Source organism: Leucopleurus acutus, assembly GCF_964270905.1.
Source record: "Leucopleurus acutus genome assembly, chromosome: 14".
Taxonomy (NCBI): domain Eukaryota; kingdom Metazoa; phylum Chordata; class Mammalia; order Artiodactyla; family Delphinidae; genus Leucopleurus; species Leucopleurus acutus.
Window position 1 is genome coordinate 77,610,718 of NC_139156.1, and position 15,312 is coordinate 77,626,029.

The 15,312-nt window shown below is 39.2% G+C and overlaps 1 protein-coding gene across 2 annotated transcripts in view; it reads right to left on the bottom strand.

Moving 5' to 3' along the window:
* Window positions 1-15,312, bottom strand: part of RYR2 (ryanodine receptor 2) — a gene marked incomplete at both ends in the record, with an annotated part of 711,173 nt that overhangs the window by 597,907 nt on the left and 97,954 nt on the right. The gene's annotated exons all lie outside the window — the stretch shown is intronic.

Here is a 15,312-nt window from a genome sequence, read left to right on the forward strand (position 1 = left end):
GGGCAAAAGAAAAATGAAAAAACAGACAAAAGATAGGGACAGAACCTGCACCACTGGCAGGGAACTGTGAAGGAGGAAAGGTTTCCACACACTAGAAGCCCCTTCGCGGGCAGAGACTGCAGGGGGTGGAGGGGGGAAGCTTCAGAGCCATGGAGGAGAGCGCAGCCACAGGGGTGCGGAGGGCAAAGCAGAGAGATTCCCGCACAGAGGATCGGTGCCGACCGGCACTCACCAGCCCGAGAGGCTTGTCTGCTCACCCGCCGGGGCGGGCGGGGCTGGGAGCTGAGGCTCGGCCTTCGGTCGGAGCGCAGGGACAGGACTGGGGTTGGCGGCATGAACACAGCATGAAGGAACTAGTGCGCCACAGCTAGCCGGGAGAGAGTCCGGAAAAAAGCCTGGACCTGCCGATGAGGCAAGAGACTTTTTCTTCCATCTTTGTTTCCTGGTGCACGAGGAGAGGGAATTAAGACTGCTGCTTAAAGGAGCTCCACAGGTGGACATGAGACACTAAGGCTGCTGCTGCCGCCACCAGGAAGCCTGTGTGTGAGCACAGCTGACTCTCCATACCCCCCGTCCCAGGAGCCTGTGCAGCCCGCCACTGCCAGGGTCCCGTGATCCAGGGACAACCTCCCCGGGAGAACACACGGCGCGCCTCAGGCTGCTGCAACGTCACGCTGGCCTCTGCTGCCGCAGGCTCGCCCCACATCCACACCCCTCCCTCCCCACGGCCTGAGTGAGCCAGAGCCCCCGAATCAGCTGCTCGTTTAACCCCGTCCTGTCTGAGCAAAGAACAGACGACTTCAGGCGACCTACACGCAGAGGCGGGGCCAAATCCAAAGCTGAGCCCCGGGAGCTGTGAGAACAGAGAAGAGAAAGGGAAATCCCTCCCAGCAGCCTCAGGAGCAGCGGATTAAGTCTCCACAGTCAACTTGATGTACCTGCATCTGTGGAATACCTGAACAGACAACGAATCATCCCAAATTAAGGAGGTGGACTTTGGGAGCAAGATTTATTATTTTTTCCCCTTTTCCTCTTTTTCTGAGTGTATATGCGTATGCGCTTCTGTGTGATTTTGTCACAGTATAGATTTGCTTTTACCATTTGTCCTAGGGTTCTGTCTGTCCGTTTATTTTTTGGTTTTTTGTTTTAATATACTTTTCAACACTTCTTATCATTGGTGGATTTGTTTTTTAGTTTCGTTGTTCTTTCTTTTTAAATTACTTAAAACATTTTTTTAATAATTATTTTTTGTTTTTTATTTTAATACCTTTTTAATTTTAGCTTAGTTTAGTTCATCTTTTTCTTTCTTTCTTTCTTTCTCCCTTTTATTCTGAGCCGTGTGGATGACAGGCTCTTGTGGCTCCAGCCAGGCATCAAGGCTGTGCCTCTGAGGTGGGAGAGCCAAGTTCAAGACATTGGTCCACCAGAGACCTTCCAGTTCCACGTAACATCAAACGGTGAAAATCCCCCAGAGATCTCCATTCTCAACGCCAAGACCCAGCTCCACTCAACGACCAGCAAGCTACACTGCTGGACACCCTATGCCAAACAACTACCAAGACAGGAACACAACCCCACCCATTAGCACACAGGCTGCCTAAAATCATAATAAGGTCACAGACACCCCAAAACATACCACCAGACGTGGACCTACCCACCAGAAAGACAAGATCCAGCCTCATCCACCAGAACACAGGCACTAGTCCCCTCGACCACGAAGCCTACACACCCCACTGAACAAACCTTAGCCACTGGGGACAGACACCAAAAACAACGGGAACTACGAACCTGCAGCCTCTGAAAGGGAGATGCCAAACACAGTAAGTTAAGCAAAATGGGGAAAAAAAGAAACACACAGCAGATGAAGGAGCAAGGTAAAAACCCACGAGACCTAACAAACGAAGAGGAAATAGGCAGTCTACCTCAAAAAGAATTCAGAGTAATGATAGTAAAGATGATCCAGAATCTTGGAAACAGAATGGAGAAAACACAAGAAACATTTAACAAGGACCTAGGAGAAAGAAATAGCAAACAAACAATCATGAACAACACAATAAACGAAATTAAACTTTCCCCAGAGGGATCAATAGCAGAATAACTGATGCAGAAGAACGGATAAGTGACCTGGAAGATAAAATAGTGGAAATAAATACTGCAGAGCAGAATAAAGAAAAAAGAATGAAAAGAACTTAGGACAGTCTCAGGGACGTCTGGGACAATATTAAATGCACCAACATTAGAATTATAGGATTCCCAGGAGAATAAGAGAAAAAGAAAGGGACTGAGAAAATATTTGAAGAGATTGTAGTTGAAAAGTTCCATACTGTGGGAAAGGAAATAGTTAATCAAGTCCAGGAAGCACAGAGAGTCCCATATAATAAATAAACAAATAACAATAAGTATCTCCTTGGACAAATCCAAGGAGAAACACACCAAGACACATATGAATCAAACTATCAAAAATTAAATACAAGGAAAAAATATTAAAAGCAGCAAGGGAAAAACAACAAATAACACACAAGGGAATCCCCATAAGGTTAACAGCTGATCTTTCAGCAGAAACTCTGCAAGCCAGAAGGGAGTGGCAGGACAGATTTAAAGTGATGAAGGAGAAAAACCTACAACCAAGATTACTCTACCCAGCAAGGATCTCATTCTGATTTGATGGAGAAATTTAAACCTTTACAGACAAGCAAAAGTTAAGAGAATTCAGCACAACCAAACCAACTTTACAACAAATGCTAAAGGAACTTCTCTAGGCAGGACACACAAGATAAGGAAAAAACCTACAATAACACACCCAAAACAGTTAACTAAGAAAATGGGAATAGGAACATACATATCGATAATTACCTTAAATGTAAATGGATTAAATGCTCCAACCAAAAGACACAGACTGGCTGAATGGATACCAAAACAAGACCCATATATATGCTGTCTACAAGAGACCCACTTCAGACCTAGGGACACATACAGACTGAAAGTGAGGGGATGGAAAAAGATATTCTATGCAAATGGAAATCAAAAGAAAGCTGGAGTAGCAATTCTCATATCAGACAAAATAGACTTTAAAACAAAGAGACAAAGAAGACAAAATAGACTTTAAAACAAGAGACAAAGAAGGACACTACATAATAATCAAGGGATCAATCCAAGAAGAAGATATAACAATTGTAAATATTTATGCACCCAATATAGAAGTACCTCAACACATAAGGCAAATACTACCAGCCACAAAAGGGGAAATCAACAGTAACACAATCATAGTAGGGGATGTTACCACCCCACTTTCACCAATATACAGATCATCCAAAATGAAAATAAATACAGAAACACAAGCTTTAAATGACACATTAAACAAGATGGACTTAATTGATATTTATAGGACATTCCATCCAAAAACAACAGAATACACTTTCTTCTCAAGTGCTCATGGAACATTTTCCAGGACAGATCATACCTTGGGTCACAAATCAAGCCTTGGTAAATTTAAGAAAACTGAAATCGTATCAAGTATTTTTTCTGGCCACAACGCTATGAAACTAGATATCAATCACAGGAAAAAATCTGTAAAAAAATACAAACACATGGAGGCAAAGCAATACACTACTTAATAACCAAGAGATCACTGAAGAAATCAAAGAGGAAATTAAAAAATACCTAGAAACAAATGACAATGAAAACACAATGACCCAAAACGTATGGGATGCAGCAAAAGCAGTTCTAAGAGGGAAGTTTATAGCAAGACAATCCAACCTCAAGAAACAAGAAACATCTCAAGTAAACAACCTAAGCATACACCTAAAGCAATTAGAGAAAGAAGAAAAAAACACTCCAAAGTTAGCAGAAGGAAAGAAATCATAAAGATCAGATCAGAAATAAATGAAAAAGAAATAAAGGAAATGATAGCAATGATCAATAAAACTAAAAGCTGGTTCTTTGAGAAGATAAACAAAATTGATAAACCATTAGCCAGACTCATCAAGAAAAAAAGGGAGAAGACTCAAATCAATAGAATTAGAAATGAAAAAGGAGAAGTAACAACTGACACTGCAGAAATACAAAGGATCATGAAAGATTACAACGAGCAACTATATGCCAATAAAATAGACAACCTGCAAGAAATGGACGAAGTCTTAGAAATGCACAACCTTCTGAGACTGAACCAGGAAGAAATAGAAAATATGAACAGACCAATCACAAGTAATGAAATTGAAACTGTGATTAAAAATGTTACAAAAAACAAAAGCCCAGGACCGATGGCTTCACAGGCAAATGCTATCAAACACTTAGAGAAGAGCTAACACCTATCCTTCTCAAACTCTTCCAAAATATAGCAGAGGGAGGAACACTCCCAAACTCATTCTACGAGGCCACCATCACCCTGTTACCAAAATCAGACAAAGATGTCACAAAAAAAGGAAACTACAGACCAATATCACTGGTGAACAAACATGCAAAAATCCTCAACAAAATACTAGCAAACAGAATCCAACAGCACGTGAAAAGGATCATACACCATGATCCAAGTGGGGTTTATTCCAGGAATGCAAGGATTCTTCAATATATGCACATCAATAAACGTGATACACCATATTAACAAACTGAAGGAGTAGAACCATATGATCATCTCAATAGATGCAGAGAAAGCTTTTGACAAAATTCAACACCCATTTATGATAAAAACCCTCCAGAAAGTAGGCATAGAGGAAACTTTCCTCAACATAATAAAGGCCATATATGACAATCCCACAGGCAACATCATCCTCAACAGTGAAAAACTGAAGCCATTTCCACTAAGATCAGGAACAAGACAAGGTTGCCCACTCTCACCACTATTATTCAACATATTTTTGGAAGTTTTAGCCACAGCACTCAGAGAAGAAAAAGAAGAAGAAGGAATCCAAATCAGAAAACAAGAAGTAAAGCTGTCTCTTTTTGCAGATGACATGATACTATACATAGAGAATCCTAAAGATGCCACCAGAAAACTACTAGAGTTAATCAATGAATTTGGTAAAGGATCAGGATACAGAATTAATGCACAGAAATCTTTTGCATTCCTATACACTAATGATGAAAAATCTGAAAGTGAAATCAAGAAAACACTCCCATTTACCATTGCAACAAACAGGATAAAATACCTAGGAATAATCCTACCTAAGGTAACAAAAGACCTGTATGCAGAAAATTATAAGACACTGATGAAAGAAATTAAAGATGATACAATTAGATGGAGAGATATACCATGTTCTTGGATTGGAAGAATCAACACTGTGAAAATGACTATACTACCCAAAGCAATCTACAGATTTAATGTAATCCCTATCAAACTACCACTGGCATTTTTCACAGAACTAGGAGAAAAAATTTCACAATTTGTATGGAAACACCAAAGACCCCGAATAGCCAAAGCAATCTTGAGAAAGAACAATGGAGCTGGAGGAATCAGGATCCCTGACTTCAGACTATACTACAAAGCTACAGTAATCAAGACAGTATGGTACTGGAACAAAAACAGAAATATAGATCAATGGAACAGCATAGAAAGCCCAGAGATAAACCCACGCACATATGGTCACCTTATCTTTGATAAAGGAGGCAAGAATATACAGTGGAGAAAAGACAGCCTCTTCAATAAGTGGTGCTGGGAAAACTGGACAGCTACATGTAAAAGTATGAAATTAGAACACTCCCTAACACCATACACAAAAATAAACTCAGAATGGATTGAAGACTTAAATGTAAGACCAGACACTATAAAACTCTTAGAGGAAAACATAGGCAGAACACTCTAGGACATAAATCACAGCAAGATCCTTTTTGACCCACCTCCTAGAGAAATGGAAATAAAAACAAAAATAAACAGATGGGACCTAATGAAACTTCAAAGCTTTTGCACAGCAAAGGAAACCATAAACAAGACCAAAAGACAACCCTCAGAACGGGAGAAAATATTTGCAAATGAAGCAACTGACAAAGGATTAATCTCCAAAATTTACAAGCAACTCACGCAGCTCAATATCAAAAAAACAAACAACACAATCAAAAAATGGGCAGAAGACCTAAATAGACATTTCTCCAAAGAACATATACAGATTGCCAACAAACACATGAAAGAATGCTCAACATCATTAATCATTAGAGAAATGCAACTCAAAATTACAATGAGATATCATCTCACACTGGTCAGAAAGGCCATCATCAAAAAATTTAAACACAATAAATGCTGGAGAGGGTGTGGAAAAAAGGGAATCCTCATACACTGTTGGTGGGAATGTAAATTGATACAGCCACTATGGAGAACAGTATGCAGGTTCCTTAAGAAAACTAAAAACAGAACTACCATATGACCCAGCAATCCCACTACTCGGCATATACCCTGAGAAAACCATAATTCAAAACGAGTCATGTACCAAAGTGTTCATTGCAGCTCTATTTACAATAGCCAGGACATGGAAGCAACCTAAGTGTCCATCAAGAGATGAATGGATAAAGAAGATGTGGCACATATATACAATGGAATATTACTCAGCCATAAAAAGAAACGAAATTGAGTTATTTGTAGTGAGGTGGATGGATCTAGAGACTGTCATACAGAGTGAAGTAAGTCAGAAAGAGAAAAACAAATGCCGTATGCTAACACATATATATGTAATCTTAAAACAAACAAAAAAGATCACGAAGAACCTAGGGGCAAGACGGGAATAAAGACGCAGACCTACTAGAGAATGGACTTGAGGACATGGGGAGGGGGAAGTGTAAGCTGGGACAAAGTGAGAGAGTGGTAGTATATATATGGATATATATACACTACCAAATGTAAAACAGATAGCTAGTGGGAAGCAGTCACATAGCACAGGGAGATCAGCTCGGTGCTTTGTGACCAGCTAAAGGGGTGGGATAGGGAGGGTGGGAGAGAGGGAGATGCAAGAGGGAAGAGATATGGGGATATATGTATATGTATAGCTGATTCACTTTGTTATAAAGCAGAAACTAACACATCATTGTAAAGCAATTATAGTCCAATAAAAATGTTAAGAAAAAAAGAGGATAAGCATGTTTTGTACAAAAGATAAAGCATATCAAAATGCTACAAGCTGAAAGTGAGAAAGCTAAATTCGAGGTATTTATAGGAAGATAAGAAAACAGGAGGGGAAAATAAGGCAAAATTGTCTGATCCTAATAGATAGAGGTCTACAGAGAAAAAACATAGCCCATTTCCTCCTCCAAAGTCAGGGAAAAAGAGTATGTGGAAAGGACAAACTGTACAAGTGAACATGATATTTTGCTTAAGAGTATGTATACAATACTCTCTCGACTCCAGATGTTTATGCATCTCCTTCTCTCTCGTTAATGGCCTTTCTTTTATCCCCACATGTCCCAATCCTGTCAATCTTTTAAGTCATGTGACTTCAAATCCCTCCCTGATCCCCACGGCTGAAAGTAATCTCATCCTAAACACCCATAATTTATGATAAATTTTTTATCATAAATTTATGATTTTATCATGTATTTTATGATTATTGAATTTTTTAGGGGAAGAGAAAGGAACTACCATTTACATATTTGTGGCCTTCTATGACAGATACTTTAAAAGCATTAATCCTTTTATTCTCACAGGGTGTTTTCTATTTCCATCACATACCTGAAGAAATCAAAGGCCAGCCCACGGTCTCTACAGCTCCACGTCCCTTTCACAATACTCCATTGTGCTATCCATGCTGTTATACTTATTTAAGTATTATATTATATACTTATATCAGTATAATATAGTATATTGATTTCAGTATTTCACTCAACACATATTTACTAACGACTTGCTCTGACCTCTATTCTAGGACTACAGAGGGGTCCTTTCCATGCCTTCAAGATGACCATTTAGTGCGGAAGTAAGGAGGCATTTGCCATTCAACATCCCGGAGAATATTAATTAGCTGAGCATCAGCAGGAAATTTTGCCTTTTTAAGCCTCAGCATGGGGAACTCTGGGTCAAGAAAGTCAAACAGGTCTTTAAGGCTTCTCAGATTCTTTCATGTAAGATCTCCAGGAGGTGAATATGAGTATTTCCCAGACTTCTTTTTTGTTTTTTTATTGTAGTTAAAATATACTTAGCATAAAATTTACCATGTTAACCATTTTTCAGTGGACAATTCAGTGGCCTTAAGTACATTCACAATGTACAACCATCGCTGCTATCCATTCCAGAACTTTCTGACCATACGTTTTGTGGAGAATACTACTACCAGTGTGGGGGTCCCAAAGAACACCTTTTAAGAACTGTGTGACATGGTGTCAGGACTATGGCAGGGGATACACAGGATGCTGTGAGAACACAGGACCCAAGGGCAGGTCTTTCCAACACAGAAAGGCCTAAATGTCTAACCGGACACCTGCAGGGCAAGAGTTAGCCAGAAGAGACAGACGTGAGCAGCAGGGTAAAGGCCCAGTTTGAAAGAGACACTGCATCCTCAGGCCTATGAAAATTACTCACGGGCCCCCAGAGACAGAGGAGCATCATATAAGCAAATGGCTGGTTAAATGTCAAGGAGACAAGGAGATCGGCCCAGGAGAAGACAACTTTATGCCTGTGTTACTCTCCTCAATGCTGCAGTGATGGTAAACTTTTATAACTTCTGGAGGCTGAGAATTCAACGTCTGTTCTCAGGGGGAAGGAGTAGCCCCAGTACCAACCATTTGCATTCATCCCAGTCAGATCTATGACTTCATGAAAGATCATTAAATAGTTGGCCATGCATATATCACCAAAGCATTTAGAAATGAACCACAGGAACATTTAGGTGAACGTTTAGGTGAACATTTACATTGTAAGTAAAAATTTAATAAACTTTCTTCCAATACAAAACTAGAAATATCTACCTTCAGTTTCAGATCAAGCCATTTACTCTTTCCCTTAAAATTCTGAAATCAAACCGAATGTCCCTTTTTGTAGTTTAATATACCATCGTCTAATAATGGTTGTTAGTTTCTTTAATGTGTTCATTTCCTTCACTTCCCCTGTTTTATATGGGGAATTTCATTTGAGAGAATGAGACAAGCGTTGCCAGAGTAAATCCCAAAAGATGTAAAGACCCTGAGACTTGAAATGCAACTGCCTCCCCAACCCGCCACGACACCTGAGACTTCGTAAAAGCAGTAGAAAAGTCTGAACAGTGATGAAATATTCTTTCCTTCTTGGTAACAGAGCATTCTTCATCTTTATTACTGCCAAGAATGCTAGCTTGCTATTAAGGGACTTACAAAAATGTTGAAAAACGCCAAGTTCATTCTTAAAACCAATAGGAAGAAAGTATGGGAAAACGTAGACAAGCATAATATACTTTACACCGTGTGCGTTATGTGCACTGAAGCCTATAAAACCTCTTGACAGAGAAAGAAGGTCCACATCCACACAGGTCATTACTAAATTCTTTCACGTGAACTCTACACTGTTTTCAGAAAACTGGGTAAGCAGTTTTGGAGCGTTTCATTGGCCAATCAAAAACTGAAAATAAATGTAGAATCTTAAAAAAGTTTAATAAAAAATACTTTAAATAAAAATAAGCTCATAGACACAGAGAACAGAGGCAGGAGGCTATAAGGCAACAGCATGGTGAGTATAGTTAATAACACTATATTGCTAACTGAAAGTTGATGAGAGTAGATCTTAAACGTTCTCAGCATACGAAAAAAATCCTGTAACTATGTGTGGTGATGGATGCTACCTAGACTTATAGTAGTGATTATTTTGCAATATATATAAATATTGAATTACATATGTTGGACACCTGAAACTATATAATGTATATTGGACACCTGAAACTAATATAATGTATGTCAATTATACCTCAACCAAAAAATTAAAAGTAAAATCCTAAATCCAAAAAAAGAATAAAAAGTCAAATAACTTCACAGAAAGTCATACACTATATTTCCCAGTTGTAGATTCATGGTGTGCATATTAAACACTCTAAACACTTGTGCAAAAATGAAACTTACCTATTTTTCTCTAGGGAAAAAAAGTGAAAATAAGCTGCAACTAACTTTCCTCAGCCCATAGATCTTCAACCTCACACAGGGGATAACATCATCCATCCTGGAATAGCTGGATAACTTCAGCACCGAATCACTGCAGGTCTCAGTAGATCTCAGGCTGCCCCACCAGCAACACTTTACTCATGGATCTTCAGAAAAGCAATGAATCACTCACTTACCACAGGGTGAGGTCTCTTATCTGTATCACTGTAAAGTAACAAGGAAGCAACAAACCAGCTAGAAGTGTTCAGAAATACAAAGCTAAATTGAGGAGAAGTTTTGTATTTGCATACAAAACTGCAGAATTCACAATCTACAATTCCTGTGATTGTTTCCCTTCAGGGCTATAATTGGGGGCTAGCAATGTTCTCTTGGAGCAGCCGAGGCAGCCTAAAGACCCTCTCTCAGGCTGCAGTTTTTATTCCTACTCCTCCTCTTTTTAAATGGTGTTTATCGGGCTTCCCTAGTGGCGCAGTGGTTGAGAGTCCGCCTGCCGATGCAGGGGACACGGGTTCGTGCCCCAGTCCGGGAAGATACTACATGCCACGGAGCGGTTGGGCCCGTGAGCCATGGCCGCTGAGCCTGCGCGTTCGGAGCCTGTGCTCCGCAATGGGAGAGGCCACAACGGTGAGAGGCCCGCGTACCGCAAAAAAATAAATAAATAAAAAATAAAAATAAATTTTAATAAAAATAAATGGTGTTTATCTCTCCAAGGTCATCCACGCATTAAATCTACTGTCCTGCAGAATGGAAATTTTTGAAAGCAATAAGTACCAAACAAGAAAATTTTAAAGACATCGTTATTTTAATCTGTTTTTTTCAGAAAAACACTCTTTGCCCAGTGGTGAAACAGTATTTCTATAGTAGAAGACTACTTCTTTATTTCCAGTACAAACATAGCCTTGGGCTGACTTAAATGAAAAATAAGTAACAACTCATAGAAGCATAATCTAAAATTTATGATGTTCATTTTCTACCCATAGCCTAAAAAATGGTTTTGCAGGTTGTTTGCAAACTTATTGGAAAAACTAAAAGATATTTATTGAGTTTTGGTTTATAACCTTCCAGAACCACCACCACCACCAAAAACAACAACAAAAAAAAGGTTCTGCATACACATCCCCCTCATACCATCTATAACTGTTCCACGCCAGCTGACTCAACATTAATTCATTATTCAAATGTATTGCATCGGCACACTAGAATTACTTCACGTACATATTATCAACTAATTTGAACTACTAGAATAAGGATAGGCAATAAAGGCCCATAGCTATTTAAAAATAAAAAACAAAAAAACACAGAACAATGTAGTTTCCAATTCAAGAATTCCTAGGAAAAACACTGCCCCTTTTCATATCCCCTACCAACTTGTTCCTTTCCTCCTATATGTCCTGTCCCACTTACGAAGTCATCATTTACCCAACTGCCAATGCTAGAAACCTCTATCTCATTCACAATTCATTTTTCCCTCCCCCAACATTTCTTCAATCCAATAGTCTCTCACATGTCTACTCTTTGTCCAGACCTTCATCTCCTATAAGAGGATCCTAATTGTTCATCCTGTTTCCAGTCTCTCTACATTCACCCTAAATTACCTTTTGGAAATGCAAACGTGATCCAGCACCTACCACAATGACCATTATAAAGGTCCTTAGTAAATATCTGCTGGACCAATGGCCATGTCATGTGCTATTTCTTACAAACCTTTGCCTCCTCCCCTGCCCACCTCCATTTCCTAAAGGGCATCGATTATAAGGGCACTGCCCTGCTCCATCACCACTCACCTTGTCATTCTCATTATTACACGCAAAAATAACAACAGCCATAATAATAGTGATCACACACGTCGCACAAAATATCACACACCTTGAAATTTTTTTAAAGTATTTATTGATATATCTTTACTTAGCAGATGAGAAAAGCAGCGGTTTATGAGGAGAGACAGAGAGACTATAAGTAATAAAATTAGAATTTAGGTCTTTCTAACTGAACTCTACAATCCTATCGTTATCCTGCTGAAAGCTTGGTTATAACTGTAAAACCATTTAATTTACTAGTTCTAAATAACATGTAGAAATAATCAAAGAGCTGATTTTGAGAGGTGTCTTATGCATTACTGAAAGTCATTTTCATTAGAGTCAAAACACCAAAGTCTAGGTGGCTGCCTCTTTTAGGATAATTATTCCACTCTGTCATATCCATCATTGGAGCAGTCATATGCCCAGTTCTTAAGTAAGTAATAATGTCTTTCAGAAGAAGCACGCTTTGGTCTCTGGACAGTTCTGGCAACTGCAGCATTGCATCTGCATACTAATGTCTTGATACTAAGCTTAAAATTAAAAATCAGGCGGAGTACCATTCCAATGCAAAATTCCAGAGCCGTGAAAACTATTTTCCTGACGGCACATTATTCCTAGATCTAAAATTAATCAGAAATAAAAATCAAGATGAAAATTAACCAACCCAGTCTATTCTCTCCTGTGATTCCTGTTTATTTCTTTAAATCTCACCTGCAAAACCATGACCCTCGGCTCTAAAAGAAGAGAGGTGATCGAGTAATACTAAAACCACTGAGCTAAACCCTTGCCCCTCATGTTAGCAAATTAGAATTCTCTTCTTCCAGCAGCATATGGAGTTAAGTAAACCCCTGACAATCAAAAGCAAAATTAAAGACTTTGAAGCCAAGATCTATGGGATTCTGTATTAATTCCTTCAGACATGAAATCCAGGAGGATTTCCAGAATCCTCCAGTTGAAAGACTCAGGAGTCTCATCCCTGCATTCTTAAATTGCCCAAATCTATTATTGAAAATCTGTAAAATGTATCATAGGTTCAATATTTCCATTTTCTACCGGTAATGTTTTTCTTTCATAGAATAAAGGAGATGGTTGTGTAAACTATGCTGTTTAAAAAAAAGAACAAAAAAACCTTCCAACTGTTAATCCAAGAAAAGTACCTGCCTTACCTATACTCAGGGGCTTTCCACATGCTGGTATTGTGGTAAGTACTGAGGATACAAAAATGAAAGGATTGGTCCCAGCCCCTTGCAGAAGCTGGCTTTCCAAGAACCTTCCAGCCTATGACCTCGCTCTATCAAAAGCGTTGCTAATTTGAGGGGCAAGCCACACCCAGCGTTCGCAAGTTCTCAGTAGATGTTACTTCTGGACATGGTAGTAGCATAACAGCAGTAGTTCTTGTTGTAAACCAAGCCTTCAAAATATTTACATAACACAAAGTCCCACGAATGAGCTTTCTTGGGTGGAAAACAGGCCAACGTGTGAATCAAAATGGCAAATATCTCTTGTACTGGAAATATTGGTGTCTGGCTTCCTCACCTAAAAATTCCCTGAAGGGCACCATTTCAAGATACCATTGAGGTAGCCCAGGCTTCCTTTCACATGAAAACAAGGTAATATGATAACCAAAGGCCAGCCATGAAGTAGCTTGAATTTCCAATTAAGGTCCTGCAGAAGCCAAAACGAAAGTTAAACCAATTCAATATATGATGGTGGCCTACAACTGAGATGGGAAAACCCATTCCATTTCACAGGCGAATAAAAAGTCCCTCATCTCCCTTGTAATGAGATCTAACAATATTATTCTGCTACTGTCTTGTACTCTTCCCCTCACAGTCAGAAAGCTGCCTAGGGTTAATCTTAAGTGAATCGTTATTATTTTCTTTATGGTACTTCATTGGCAAGTATGTTTGGGGGACCTAACTGCTAAATCTCACCAAAATATCCTCATAATCTATATCAAGTACTTCTCACATCCCCTATTCTAGCTCCTTTAAAATTTGCTTTTAATTTTCAAATACTTCAAGAACACAGACAGGCACAGAAAATAGTGTAATTGGCATGTTTCCAACAAACTCTCCAGATCTAAAAATGGATCCTCTATCACATCTGGTAGCAATTATTGTCTTACAAGGTTCCATCTCCTAGTAGGTTTGACCCTCTGAACACCCCATCAACGCTTTGAACAATGCTTCCTACTTGATTTGCTCCCTCTAAAGGAAAAGCCAATCTGGAAGAAGCTAAAGCTTGGAGCCAGAACTGTACACAGAAATGGAAGAACTTGAAGAATTTATAACATTTCGGGCAGGGTACTGGATTCCTCCAAATTCTGAAAAACGGCAGTCCAAGACAACCTTATCTAGATCTTAAAAAGTAAGGCAATTCCAATGACAATAAAAATAACTTCTATCATTTAATACTTACTGTGTACTGGGTTCTTTATATTCATCATTTCCATCTTTGTTAACAATCCTACAAAGTAGGTATAATGATCATGTTTGCATGAGCACATGGAGATCCGGAATGACTTGTCCAAGATCACACAGCCAGAACCAGGTTTCAAACACAGGCCCAGTTGGCTTCAAAACCCATATTCTTTCCACTCTTCCATGATAGAAATGGACCATCCATTTTCCAATAAACTCCCATTTGCAATAAGCATACCAGGCATCCACGTATACATTTTTCGATGAAAACCAATCTCCCAAAAAAAGGGAAATTAGAAGGGAGAAGCAATTTCTTTTTATTAACTATCTACTTATCCCACTGCCCGATTATTATTAGACTCTAGACACTTCAGCCAAATCACACGTACACACCCATGTCATCTCCACTATAATCTACGCGTGACCCAACACATGGTAGAGCATAGTTCAGAAGAGAACCGTCCTGTTACATCAAATTGTCAGATGACCCAACCACAGGGCTTGCTAACTATAATTAAGTCTGTCCTGAATAAAGCCAGATAGAGGTGCCATAAGAAGGCCAAGGTCAAGCCAAGGTGAGGAGTAGAAGTGTTTTTAAGAAAACATCGTTAAAATTGGCCAGCATCACTTGCTTGGTGATTATCCTAACAGAAGAAGGCTTTGCAATAGCTACCTACGTGTCTTTGCTCTACTCAGTTAAAACTGATTCTCTGATAGCCACAGGGTTCCAGGATTCCAAACGTTCGAATATTCAGGACACAAGGACTATATGCCAGATATGCCTTGAGAACAAGGTCCAAGTAATTTAAAGTGGCTCCTCTAATCGAGGAGCTTATTTTACACGATGTATTATGTGAGAGGCAACAACCTCTTAGTGAAGTCATTCACACTGAAATGTAAGAATGTGATTCCCCAATGAAATCTCAAAATTGCACGACTGCCCCCAGACAAATCCAAGTTGTTGAAGGTGTAAGATGGTCATCATTTGAGCAGAAGGAAGATGGATTCATGAGGAGCTAAAATTTAAATGAAAAGATAGATGAAAGAACACC